General features: G+C 30.9%; 1 long non-coding RNA gene across 1 annotated transcript; it reads left to right on the top strand.

Moving 5' to 3' along the window:
- Positions 1 to 3544: 3544 nt before the first annotated feature.
- Positions 3545 to 10620, top strand: LOC143043640 (uncharacterized). The gene is made up of 5 exons (XR_012968522.1): positions 3545 to 3671; positions 4552 to 4640; positions 5615 to 5683; positions 8258 to 8405; positions 10526 to 10620. It is a non-coding gene; the product is annotated as an uncharacterized LOC143043640 (long non-coding RNA).
- Positions 10621 to 14374: the final 3754 nt, after the last annotated feature.

A 14374-nucleotide genomic window follows, 5' to 3' on the forward strand; every position in this document is an offset into this window, starting at 1 on the left:
CAACCCAACGGAAGCAGTTGATATAAACCGGAATCAGTTTATAACGAAAGTCACAATAAATAATTATTTTATTATAGTGTCACATATTTGATCAGACAATATATATATATACAACAATTCATAATACAAACAGAGATCAAATATCCAGCCTTAGAATAGACTTATGAGACACTTTAAAACACATCAGACAACTGTACATTTATATAAAAAATAAAAGGAGCATTTCTTTATAAAATTCAAAAATATTTACTGGTTTATCACATTAAGTAAACTGCTTTTAAAATATTTACTAGTAAAAGTGTCAATTAATATTAGATAGACTATATTAATAAAGCGATTACAGATTAAAAAAATAAGCAATGTTTGAAAGGTTTTGCCAAAAACCGGATACACTTCTTTAAATAAAAACTAACAAAAAGAAAAAGAAAAAATAATAAATATTTCTAGGGAAACAAAAAATAATTTAAATGTGATGATATAAAATAAATGATCTAGCTAAAAATATCCGTACTGAAAAATTAACAATAATAACAATGATAGTAGAAAGACTTTAAAAATATAACTATGAAAAATATATGTTAACATTCAAATAAATTTCTTTCTTCTCTGATAAAAATTGAAAAGTCATATCACACGGCTAAAGCATTTTGTCAAATTCAATGAATTTTGTGCATTTATTTAAACGAAGGTTCTTGATATACTTATCATTTAAGAGATATATATTCGATTAGCAGGTTGTGTTTGGTTGTGGCAATGAAGTTTCATTGTTGTGTGCATAAATATGAAATAGATATATTTTTATACAACATGTAGAAAAACTGACACACAACAATTTTGTGTATCTAGAGAGATGACATTATCTTGCATGTCTTTTCATTAAACTGATTTAGAATCAATTAAGTAGTTGACAATACAATTAATAAAATCAAATCTACTTCACCTTTTTGTGTTGTTTGCTTATTTTATATCACGGATATATACCAATATCCTGTCTTGTATATGTAAAGTTATTTCACGTGATTTTATAGGATTACTTTGCTTATCATGCAACAATGCTGCCAATATAAACGACTGTTTAAACACAATGGCTCAGTGTTCAGATGGATCTGAGGTATATATATTTCTATAACCTTATAAAGACATTTTTTTTTTAATTTACCAAAAAATATGTCGATCATGTTTATGAGTAATTCGATATAAAAATTCTGTATTGGTCCAAACAGAAAACAGTAACATGCCGCTGTTCTATAAATGTCTATAATCATAATTTGCTTCACAAAAAAAAAAAAAAAAAAAACAAATTCGGGTAATACACAAAAATCAAGGGAAATACATCATCTATAAGAGGAAACCAAATGAACAGAAACACTAAACTACAACAAAAGCATTGCCGACATACATCATGTACATAGAAACGGAGTTTAATTAGCATAAGTCATATATTCCAAACTTAAAACAGGACATTATAAGCAAAAATGGTAGGTTGCACATTATTTTATAGCTAGCTTCACCTCCCGCTTATATGGCCATGCTACAAATACCGCTTAAATGACAAGAATACAGTAAAGACAAACGCATGAACATTCAGCACAGAGAAATCCATAAATGAATAATATAAACTAAGGTACATTACAACATGTAGAACGCAGAATAAAAACTTGCAGGTCACCACAAACGAAATATCTAAATGAAGTTGTTAAATGTGAGTAAACCAGTTAAGTTTAGTTTACATTATATTGGCAATGTCCATATTTTGATAGAAATTTGCATACTCCAAAATCAACTAAGAATAAAAAAAACGCATTTATGTTTTTGTTTTTTTTCAAATATTACTGTATTAAACTTATTCAAACTAGCTTAATATTTTTATAGAAAGCACAAATAATCGGCGAAAAATATCCTTAAATCTCCAATAATATATCCATAGACTAGAAATAGCAAATGACTTCTCCTTAAATGCTCTACTATTTGTAATATACAATATTAGGTCAATGAAAGAAAAATATAAACTTTTTTGTATGTGGCTGATAAACTGGGGAAGGACGATGTTCTACCGAGTCCTTCCACAGTTTTGCGCCGAGTACAAAACAGTTTATATTGTTATGACATCGTCCTAATATTGTTTTTTTTTACTGCAACTTAAACAAATACATTGGTAGCTTTTTAAATAGTAAAACAATTGCCAAACTTATTTTCACCCCTTAATGAACCCCTGATTGTGGAGAAAGTGTTTCATGATGAAATTGACATTATACAAAATATAGCTATGTTACTATATTTAGGAAATACACGCAACTAGTTGCAGTATAAAATGAAATATTGGCATGTTTGTGTGATTAGTCAGTTAAAAATCATAATTTGATGAATGTTTCTTATGTTTCACTTAATATATTTGATTAATTAAATAAGAAGGATTACCTAATACAGCATGTCCCAGAAATCGAAGAATTAAAGAAAAAGTGTATCCTACAGAAACACTTATATTCATAAAACCTACCTTCATCAAAATTTATTTTCAACTCTTCAATGGTCTGACTTTTTTTCTAACACTCAATCTCCCATGATAAAGATTCAAAATATATCTTTATAGGAATGTTTCCTTGATTGGACTATCTTGCCTGGATGTAGAGCAACACAAGTAAGAAGATGAACATCATGCTTTGTGCATTATTTTACAACGTATTTGTTACTTATATTACGTCAGAAAATATCTAATTAGTACGGCAAATAGTTTATGTTTTATTTTGTCATAGTATGAAGATAATAATACATAGTATAACTGCAAATAAGATAAGTTATCTTAAGTAATAAGATAGGTCAAATAGGTCATCGTACGGCGTTCAACAATGAGTCAAACTTATTCTGCATATTCAGATACAACGGCAATTATATTTTACTGCTATGCTTACAAATAACATAGTTAACGTGATTGAGGTCCTTAAATAAAATAAAAAGTTGGATGACAATGCAAAATCTTTAGCCTGTTAAATTACAAATGCAACATCTTTCCGATTTTCTATCAAACTTCTAGTATATAAGATAAACTTTTGCTAACATCTAGTTTTAAAAATACGTGTTTCAGTCTGTAAGTATTACATATGAAGACGTCAAAAACGTAATGCAATTTTTTTTATATTGCTCATTTATTAACCTAATACCTTGTCTGAGTGTTTATGTAACATATGTTTTTGCTGTGAAAATCATTTTCTATATTCAGCAATGAAAAGTCTACTTTTATATATGTTTGATTATTTCAAAACTTAAATATAAATTCGAGATGTTGTCATTTATTTCATCAAATTTGATGTTTTTCTAACAGGCAGTTAATTCATCTCTGACTTCTCGCGAGTCAGATTTAATACAGACTTGATACATAGAAATATATCTATGAAGAAGAACAGCTCATCTGAGTTATTTCGATTCGAAGTAACACTTATAACACAAGATATTACACAGCGTGTCTTGTTATTTGTCTTGTTATTGAAGTGATGTAATTTCCGTTGCATTTCACCTTAGTTAGTTGTTGTGTATAATTTTGATTTAGGTTTGTAATTTGTTATTCAATACTCCCGGAAAGAGAAGAACACAGAGATCTGTTGGGTGCTCACAGTGCTGTAATAGTCCTACAAATGGTACACAAGTTCCGTGTAATGGGTATTTATGCAAGCAAGGTGAGTCGTGTTTCATAGCGCTGTATTAAAAAAATATATTGAAAGATGATTATAAAAACCTCGAAGCATCACTTAATGCAAAATTATATATTCAAATTTATATTCTACGAAATACTGACATGTTTCCCATCTACTATCCACATAGATGTCCATCTGTTAATGTGTATGAATAATTCGTTCAGATTTAAAAACAAAAACGAATTGCTTTTATCTATAAAAAGAATCGTACGTTCAAAGTGCGTTGTGTCTATCAAAGACTCATCAGGCTAAAACATCAAAAATTGGATGGTAAACATGGAAAGGTTTCAAGAGTAATAAATTCCGAACGCGTTTGTCAAAACCAAGTTTGTTGATCTATTCCTTTGGTATCATTAGTAATTCGAAGAATTCAAAGTTTTGTAAACAATTTATTAACACATGTTACAATACAGATGATATATCATATATCATTAAATCAAAGAAATATTCACTTCTTTCTTTTATTTTGTCATGTGTTTGTAATCATTTCTGCATCTTGATATGAATCAAATCAACAAATATGTATCATTCTTTACTATTCCATTATAAAACTGTATTTCTTTTATCAGTTATAAATCAATTTTTTCAAAATCATGTTTGCTTGGTTTGTTCGCACAGCGTTTTCAATATAATAAAATGTTATGCGATTGTTATACAAGTAAGAAGATTTGCTTGATGCTTAACCAGGTTTACTCCACCATTTTGTGCATACGAAAAGCCCTATACAAAGTCATGAATTCATTCGTGTGATGTGTTTGCGTTTTTAATTTTGCAATTTGATTAGGGTTTTTCGTTTTGAATTATTATTTTATTTTTCTACTTTTTAATGTCTCTACACTTTAACGAATAATATTTACTGCAGCACCTGTTGCAAGAAAAACGTGCGGCGTTTGTGACAAGGTCGGCAATCCAAAAGATTGTGCAGTTGACTAGGAATGTAATCCAACTGAGGTACATAAAATTATAAATGAGAACATGGTTAACATTGCAACTTAAAAATAAGTCTTAAACAATCAATGACAATATCAACACTTCTTTTCCAGAAAAAAAGTACGCAATAAATCAAAATGGTTCGTCTTCGTTACTTTTTAGAATTTATTAATGATGTTTTGTATGCAGATTCCCAAGCAACTATTGTGATAGAAAATATCTTATGTTGAAAATGTAAGAAATAAAATTGAGAATGGATATTGAGAATGTGTCAAAGAGAAAATATTTCAACCATAGAACAGGCAACAGCAGAAGGTCACGAATTAGTCTTCAAAGCAGCGAGAAACTTCCGCACTCGCAGGCGTCCTTCAGCTGTCCCCTAAACAAATATCTTCAACTGTTCAGTGATAATGGTCGTCAGACTAAATTATACACAAGAAACTAAAATTTAAAATCATACTAGACTAACAAAGGCCAGAGGTTCCTGCCTTGGGACAGGCGCAAACATGTGGCGGGGTTAAATACGTTTTATTATCGCAACTCTCCCCTATGCCTCTAGCTAATATCCATCTAACCCGTCATTATAATTAATTGAGAGATCGCTAGCAACCTTATGTCACGGTAACTGTCACATTGGTCATTGGACGTATCTGACGGACCATATGGGATAGCGATCACCGATTATATTAATTAACGATCACCGATAATTCATTGATCAGCCAAACATGCGTCACTTGCTATTCACTGATCAGCCAAGTGTCCGTCAAACATTAACAGTGGAATTGAAGCGTCAATTGCAAGTTGCTATCCTACTTAATATGTTTTCTTCAAGAAACTGGTTTTAAAAAAACAAACAATGGTCATATTTTTTAGCTCCCTTTTATGTTAAAATATAAAAGTAATAATTTAGACACAAAACCAAGAAAACGAAAAATTTTTGAACGAAGGTTTTGTTTTAGAATTCAAAAATAAGAAAAATCATTATTTTTGTTTAGGTAAGCAAAACAAATACGATATTTATTGGTGGTGTAATAGCACATGAACTCGGATGTGAACAGAAATCTGTAAGTAAATTATGTATTGTATAAAACTAGACCAATATAACCAATTAATTGTAACTAGCTTAAACAGAAAATATAACTAAAAGTTATATTGGTTATATTTATTTCTTTGACAAATTTAAAACTAAGGAATGTATGTAAAACATTTTTTTGACTTAGTTCAACAACTCAAAAACCTTACAGGTATACACAAACTAGATTATACACACGACACATAAACAAATATATATAACAATACGAGTACATGTATCCTACACGAACAGAAGGTACAAAAACCTATCTTTAAAAAAAAAACTGCAAACCGAAATTCGGCAAAAGAATTCGTGTTGAATAATAGCTGCATAACCGTAGCTGTTATGTCCTTATGTTATTTTTTAACTAGTTAACTAGTCAATAAATAACCTAAGGACCTAAGAGCTTCGGTTCCGCAGCTAGTTGAATTAATGAATTATTTATGCATATCTGTGGATGAACTATATGTATTTGTTGTTCGATAAATATTGAGTGAACAATAGTCGATGAAAAGTGAAATGGCTTTACTAAAATACATATCCAAGTAAATAACACTTCGGACTATTGCATTCAATTTTATGGGTGTGATTGAATGCAAGTCAAATTGGAAATAAAATGTGATTCTATATTTTAAATAGTTCAATGAGATGAAATAAAATTGAACAAGAAAAACATTGTTCCATGGCTGACACCAGGGTAATAATTGTGGCGATCAAAGTTTGTCATCTGCGAAAAAATAATAAAAGCGATTTATTTACATCCATCTTGTTAATTTACTTTTTTTTTTTGGTTTCTCGGACTTTACCTGATTAGAGAATACTCTGAATTCACCTTGAACCTGTTAAGATTTTGACAGAAAATCAATAATTAGCTGATTGCATTTTATAGCTATCGACAACACACGACTAATTGATAAAGGTGTTTATTGTATTGTTTGACCAAATAATATGGTTACATGGCGCCTGCTACATGTCGCATAACAGATTTATAAACCACTTTGCAACGCACGTGTTTGTAGCAAACTTTTGACGTCTCTTCTTCTTTTAATGTTAATCCAGAAAAGAAAACTATTGATATGATGAAAAATGTCCAAAAGTAAGGAAAATTTTCGACTTAAAACTTTATCTTTTGAATTTGGTATAGATTTTGATTTGAAAGTGTACTTAAAAGTAGTTAAAGTGACACACGTGTTTCAAACATAGTTTTATGTCTCCACTTTTTTCATTTACAATGCCGATGGTATAGAAAAGAAAACTGTCGTTGTAAAGAAATGTAATCCAAAGGTTGAGAGCAACCCCTCGAATGAGTAACTCGTCAATGTATTGGCTACCCCTGAACTGAGGGATCAATTTCAGGTGATTTTTTTTTGTTTTGATGTAACACTTCTGTTTAATCACAATAGGGCACATATTTTTTTTAAATATTTTGAAGAATATTCCCAAAGAACTGTTTATCTTTCTGTATTGTCAATGCACGTCAAGGAATTTTGTTATATTCTGGGACTTAATTTTCACTTTTTAAAGTAAGTGGCCCCTCTTTTGGAAAAGTTGTTCAAAATATAAAGAATTTTCCCTCTTTGGAGTTAAATTTTTTTTTTAAGTTAATGTTAAGGTTTATTCATTACAATGTAGACTCTAAAATTAATTTGAGAAAATAATTGTAGGCAAAAATTGGGAAAACTCATCCTATGTAGAGGCTGGTGGTAGAAAACAAGGAAAGTTTAAACGAAAAATGTTTCTACATGTATGTTACTTGGCGAAATGAATCGTAAACATTTCAATGCCAATTCAATAATTGTTCTTCTTAAAATTATTACCAGAAAGGCAATCCAATTACAATATATGTAGTTGATCAATGGAATCACGCTTACCGTTTACGTGATAGTATGTTGGCTTTAAATGATTCATGTTAAGTTGAACATATCATATTGTCGTTTTGATTGATGATTTGAAAAGGGAGTTATATGACATTTACAACATTTTGACTGTTGTACCGCTATTCTAATTCTGTATTAACTTTATACAGTGCGGGAATATTTAACGACGGCGTTACAAACTATAGTTTACGAATAGTTTGTATCTTTGATCCAACTCAATCATATCATTTGAACACTCAAGAATTGATTAGTAACGGCCTAGTAGTATACAATTCTGACTGATATATCAAGTTTCGATTCGATCTGTCAAATACACAAATACACATATCAATGTTTCCCTTTTTGTAAACAAATACAATCTCTTGTATAACACGCTTCTCTTGATGGATTGTTTATAGGAGCAGTGGTGACGTAGGTCCTGATAATAAAGCCAGCTGCATGTAAAATAAGTTTGTCCTGTAAATAACCTATATTTTGCGAAGTATCACATAAATAAAATGAAAAAAGACGCGAATGTCACCTTACAGGGTAGTTTACAGATTCATAAAGGTTAATGTGTTTGAAATTTTGAAAATTAATCATAACTGCAACCTGTACGATGTTTTTGAAAGTTACCTTTGAACCATACTTAATCCTCTTCAAGACAAAATTGAGCAAACATTTATCTATCAGATTCGAAAAATTTTCAGGTATGCGATACAATGTTGAAAGAGTACAAAGCAACTCACACAAGGCCTTCCACTGGTAAACGAACAGATAACGGTTATCTTGTTCTTTGTTCGGCATGCTGTGACTATCATGATTGTAACAAAGATGAATGTAAAAATGTTGTAAGATGTAAGTTTGCTGAATCATTCATATAAAAAAGTGAGAAATATTTCAAAAAATATTAGAAAAAGATTAAGTTAAAGCTCGTGCTTGTTGTAATACACTTCTTCTGGTGCTTGCTTGAGTGTAATGGTGTTTAAGGATGAAAAGTTTTTGTAATTCAAACTTCAATTAAGCATTAGTCAAATATTGTAACTCTCTAAGACACTCATGATTGCTATATGTATACTCTATTTGCCTGTTCGGTATCGTATGCCATGTTTGACTTTGAAAGTTGTAAAACAAATAGTTGTTATACTCGAGTATAGCAAAGAAACCATTGTCTATACGTAGTATTGTCATATTAGCGATATTTCCCTAACATTATCATAAATCGGGATATTTGGCTAGCCATTAAACTTACCATTTTTCTTAAAGTGTTCTGTACCTAGTCAGGATCATGACAGCTGGTATCAAATAGTTTGTTTCTATGTATATTGGCGTTTGTTTTTGTTGTACTTCAGTGTTCTTTTTGTTCATTTGTTCTCATCTTACAGTTGATTTGTTTCCCTTGGTTTAGTTTGTAACCCGGATTTTTTTTTCTCAATCGATTTATGACTTTTTAACACCGGTATACTAGTGTTGCCTTTAGTTACCCCCTTTGTCTAATGGACTTTTGGGACTATACATATTGTTTGTCTAATTTCATTAAAAAATATGTCAATTTGCTAATACAACGTGTGTTATCTCGCCTTCTTTTTATATGTCAAAGCTCATATTTAGTTCTGCAATAACTAGAAGTTTGATCTTTTTTTTTATTAGCTTATCAGCATTTGTATGAGATTTTGGATTATCAAATATTTTGACCTCAGTCTTCACAGACAAATCTTAAGATGTATGTATATGAATTAGCATCTGCTTTTGTTAAATTGGTACCCTTAATGTTAAGAATTCAATTGACCTCATGTATCTTTATATACATATAAGTTTTATGTAGACGAACCACACACAAGTAATATCATCATGTTTTATGTAACTAATCCTGTGAAAGAAAGCAAATCACGTCTACTAATTAATTACAAGCTTAAAGATAGTTTGAAACAGCTAGAATATATATATATAAAAGATGTGGTATGATTGCCAATGAAACAATTCTTCACAAGAGACCAAATGACAATAGGAGGAACAACTATAGATCACCGTACGGCATTCATCAATGAGCAAAGCCAATATCGCATAGTCAGTTATAAAAGACCCCGAAATGCCAAATGTAAAACAATTCAAACGAGAAAACTAACGGGCTAACTTATGATATTTTTTTTAACGAAAATCAAATATGTAAAGCATCAACAAACGATAAACACTGAATTACAGGCTACTTACTAGGACAAGAACGTACATACAAAATATGTCGAGGCTAAACATGTTAGTGGGATTCTTACCGTCCCCTAACCTGGGACAGTGGTGTAACTGTACATCATAAGAGCGAACTATAAAAAATCCATTAGAAAAGGCTTAACTCATTAGATGGATACAACTAGAAAAACATCTAACAAAACACAGAGTGGACGTGGCAGGGTACTTGAGAGTACTTGCAAATACTGACAACGTGTTCTAGTCATAACAACTAATAAATAAATCATATTTTCATTGGATGATTATGCGCTAATTAAAGTTCACATTAGGCAAATCTCAATTTCTCAGTGACAAATACCCCCTGCCTTAGTTTTTGGCGTTTGTATACCTTACAATTAATTAATACGTTACGTGTGTGACCATCAACTGAAACGTACTTTTTCATGTACCACAAAAAAAAATATCCCAGGAAATCAACAGTAATCGAGATTTACGTACGATCTCCATCCCAAATTGATTTACCAATACAAAGTACGTGTATTAGTTAAAGTCGGCTGTTTTGGATATAAACCAATTGCATAGCATTTAATCTGTGTGATGACAATAGTACCTTACGACTTGTTATCACCAAATGGCATACCATGAACATGTATATATTTTTTATTTCATTTTCTTTTTATTCACATTTCTTCAGAATGAGATACATAATCATTGATAATTATATGGTTAGTAAAAACCTTTAACGGAACATGTTATCCAAATTATTAGTGAAACTGCTCTTAATTTTTTTCCAGATCAAACGTGCTTTACCACTACTTTTTGTGGATGACTATTGAAATAACAGTTTTAAGTATCTAAGATTGAAAATAAATAGAATTTTGCAAGACAAGTGTGTGTACATGTCCAAACACATCATAAAAAATGAGGATAACAAGTAAATATAACCGTCACTAATAAGTCATTTTGGAATCTTCAGGACTAGTGGTATTTTCTTTATACACATGCATAGCATGCATTTGACGTTCATTCATCGCTTCATCTTTCAACGATGTGCATGATCTTTTGAAAATATGACCACAACTGCATAAGATAGCCGTTTGTTTTTGTTTAACATGTTTGTAGAACTTTTTATACAAACTTAAGACAAATATTAGATAATCGCTCATTCTTCAATGAAAAAAACGCATGTTCCATTCAGTATAAAATTTTTTATCTTTCTGATATCCAGCTAACCTTTGACGATGCGGTCTGTTCTATTAAGGTATGGTATTTTTTAACACGCAAACGTAATATATGTATGACTTTCAATGGTATTTTTTTCTCCGATATACCTGTTTGAGAGAAAAAAAAACAATTTATTTATGTTGCTAATACGATTTGGGCTTAACGATACTACTAGGTAGATTCCAATAATGTTTGACTTTACTTTACTGCAAGTACAACGATCCCTATAAGCAGTGTTCATGAATATGTTAAGTTCTTTATCGTAAACTGATCTTTCAGATTTAAAATGTTTATAATTATCCAAAACACTACAGTTTTTGTACCCTCTGTCATGCACAGCCTTTTATAGATTTGGTTGTTTATCATTTACATTATTCATTCGATTCATATGTTATAATTTCGAATGAAGGTTTACAACAAACAGACTTCAAAAAAGGCAAAGAATAAATGTTAACCAATTGTACACAGACGCAATTGTTCTGCCTAGTTTACTGCAGTCAGAGGTCAACTGAAGATCATATTGGACTCCATCTGATTTCAATTGTTTGTGTAAAAAACTGTTGGCAAAATTGGAACAGAAATATAAACATAGATTTGACAGACAGAAAAAAAGAAAAAAACACGAACACATGAATCGAAGAAAAACTGAAAATGTAATATCAAAAAACATAAATACAAACAATTATATATACATTAAATTATCTGAGTTCTGTGTTTTTGTGATTTTACTTTTATATAGAAAAATAACCAACGAGCAACATGAAACCCGCAACAATACTTGGGGTCACCGTGATATCAGTTGCCCCAAAAGTTAAGTAGTTCTCACTCCGTGTGGGACTGCTACCTCGTGGCTCATCGTATGTTCATAATTCAGTAACAAATCTATATCAATGATGTAACGTTTACGAAAAAGCCGATGAAAACCTTATTTCATTGTCAGTTTTTTTTTAAAAGCCAGATAAACAAACATATACATGTGCATTGTTTTCCTAACTATGTAAAAAGTTCCATGACAACTGAATAAATAAAGACTCATTTCCGTGTCGAAAGTGTAATGCTATGTTTCGAAAAAGCGGGGAAAACACTGGTCTACTTTCCATGGTAATTCAGTAGACTCAACATGTTCCGTCTGATAATATTGTTAGTTTTCTTATATGCTTTGACATTATGTGAAATAGTTGTTATCGTAAAACAAAAAGACATACTAAATAGTGGCCACGTGCTGTTTTCGGTATCTATGCCGATGTGGTCATTGTGTGCTCAAGAGTGAAGGTATGCACATCTATAAACTTTATAGCATGGAATAAAACTTGCCAGAATAATGATGCTGAACCCGGGGAAAAAAATGTGCACTTATTGCAAGTGCTAGAAATAGCCAAAAAACTAGGGTTGATCTCAGGTGCTCCGGAAGGGTACGCAGATCCTGCTCCACATGTGGCACCCGTCGTGTTGCTGATGTGTTCAGATAGGTATTTTCGATATAAGATCCATAACACAAATTATTGCAAAAGATCTAAAACATGTAAGATACTAAAATAAACTTATCCTATAATGCTTATTTTAAAAAAAAATAGAGATTTATATTTGCATACCATTATTCGTTTTTATAATATATGTTTATGATATATCGAAAATACCTATCGGTCGAAAGTCGAAAATTTCGTTATAGTGATGTATATGTTCTGTACAAGTTGTAATGTTGTACAAATTATAATGTATACAAATTTTTGGTACAAGTAATCAGTGTGTTATAAACCACTTAATACAAATGGATGATTCAAACACATAATCTAGTTTCTCATAAGTCTGTCATATTTCCTCATCTACATGATACAGTCTAATACCGAGACTAGTTACAAAAAACATCATAAGGACAAAAAACGACTTTTGTGGATATAATTTTTGGTATAAGGACAAACATAAAATTCAGGTATCCTCATTTTCAGTTTGATGACAAGAAGAATAACACTTAGGAGATAACTGTATTGTATTTTAAGCTCCGACGGCATCAATTGGGGATTTGATGGTCGCAAATTAAGTTTACTGGCGACGCGTTAGCGGAGACAGTAAACGGGTATTTGCGACCATCAAATCCCCAATTGATGCCGTCGGAGCTTAAAATACAATATTGTTATCTCCATTCTAATGATACTGACAGAAAATAACGTTAAAACATGTATTTAAAATCTGCCATATGCCGTCTGCGCTTGCGCGTACGTCCCATAGCATCAATTGCCAATTGATGCCATGTAAGAAAGTGACGTTATCCAATCAAAATGAACGTTACAAACGTTGTTGCATTAGAATTATTGTTATATTGAAGTATAGATTTAATTTAAATTTAATATATTAAACTATTCATTTTAGAAGATAAAATTGTATCACCTGGTGCAGAAGGGTATATGTAAGATAAAACTTATAACTCGTACAAAAGTCCTGTACAAACTATAATTTGTAAAAACTTACATCTTGTACACAACATATATATATCGGTTAAATATTATAATCGAATATAAATGTTTAATTTGAAATTGATTACAATTATGAAATTAATTGTAAAAGCTGCCGTAGAATGTTAATGACATCTCATGAAAACGATTGTATTACAGTGTAGAGTGGGCTATTGTTTGACATAAATAGGTAAAGTGTCGGAACATTAGTAGCAACTATCACGGAAATCTAGCCGGGGTATTTGAAAAGGTCAGCTTTTACTCTTTTCTGGCACGGATTATCTTAATTAAACTACATGTAATTTTTTGGCCAATTAACTTTCAGCAACTAGCTGGTCAATGCAAAGCAAATCATTGTAAGCGCAATGAGGCCTGTATGCCAAGAGGACCGGGCTACTATTGTGTTCAATTACCTATCAAGTTATCTGAAAGTTGCACACGTAAGTTTCATTACTCATAGTATATGCATTAACACAAATTAGTCTGATCTATGAAGTGTTTTCTTTCGTGACTTTAAATGTAACCTTTTTAATTTATTGTTGGAATGAAACAGCGTTTCTTTCGTTTCTTCGCAGCAGCTTATCGCCAGCTTTTAAAGTATGTTATTTCACGTAAACCAATATTTTTTCAAACAACTGTAAATACACTTTTTTATTTGTCATCGATTTTCTACAATGTTTTATTAAAGTAAAATAGTTTTCTTTCAGTTGTGTTGTTTTAATGATCTAAGAATAAATTAGTAATGGCGTTATGCAAAGCATTTGGAAAATGTTAAGCAAAAAAAATACTAATATCACAAAGTGTCATCATTAGATAGTAAGCGAGTCATACACTTAGACAAATCCTTTTTTTGTCGAAGAAAGGCTCCATCGTGAATGCAGTGATCTTCCTATAGGAATCGAATCGGGGATATTATTAGTTACATAGTGGTCTTGCCGAATATCTTAACATGTGAAATTTAGACTAGTG

Source organism: Mytilus galloprovincialis, chromosome 8, assembly GCF_965363235.1.
Source record: "Mytilus galloprovincialis chromosome 8, xbMytGall1.hap1.1, whole genome shotgun sequence".
In the NCBI taxonomy this organism is placed as follows: domain Eukaryota; kingdom Metazoa; phylum Mollusca; class Bivalvia; order Mytilida; family Mytilidae; genus Mytilus; species Mytilus galloprovincialis.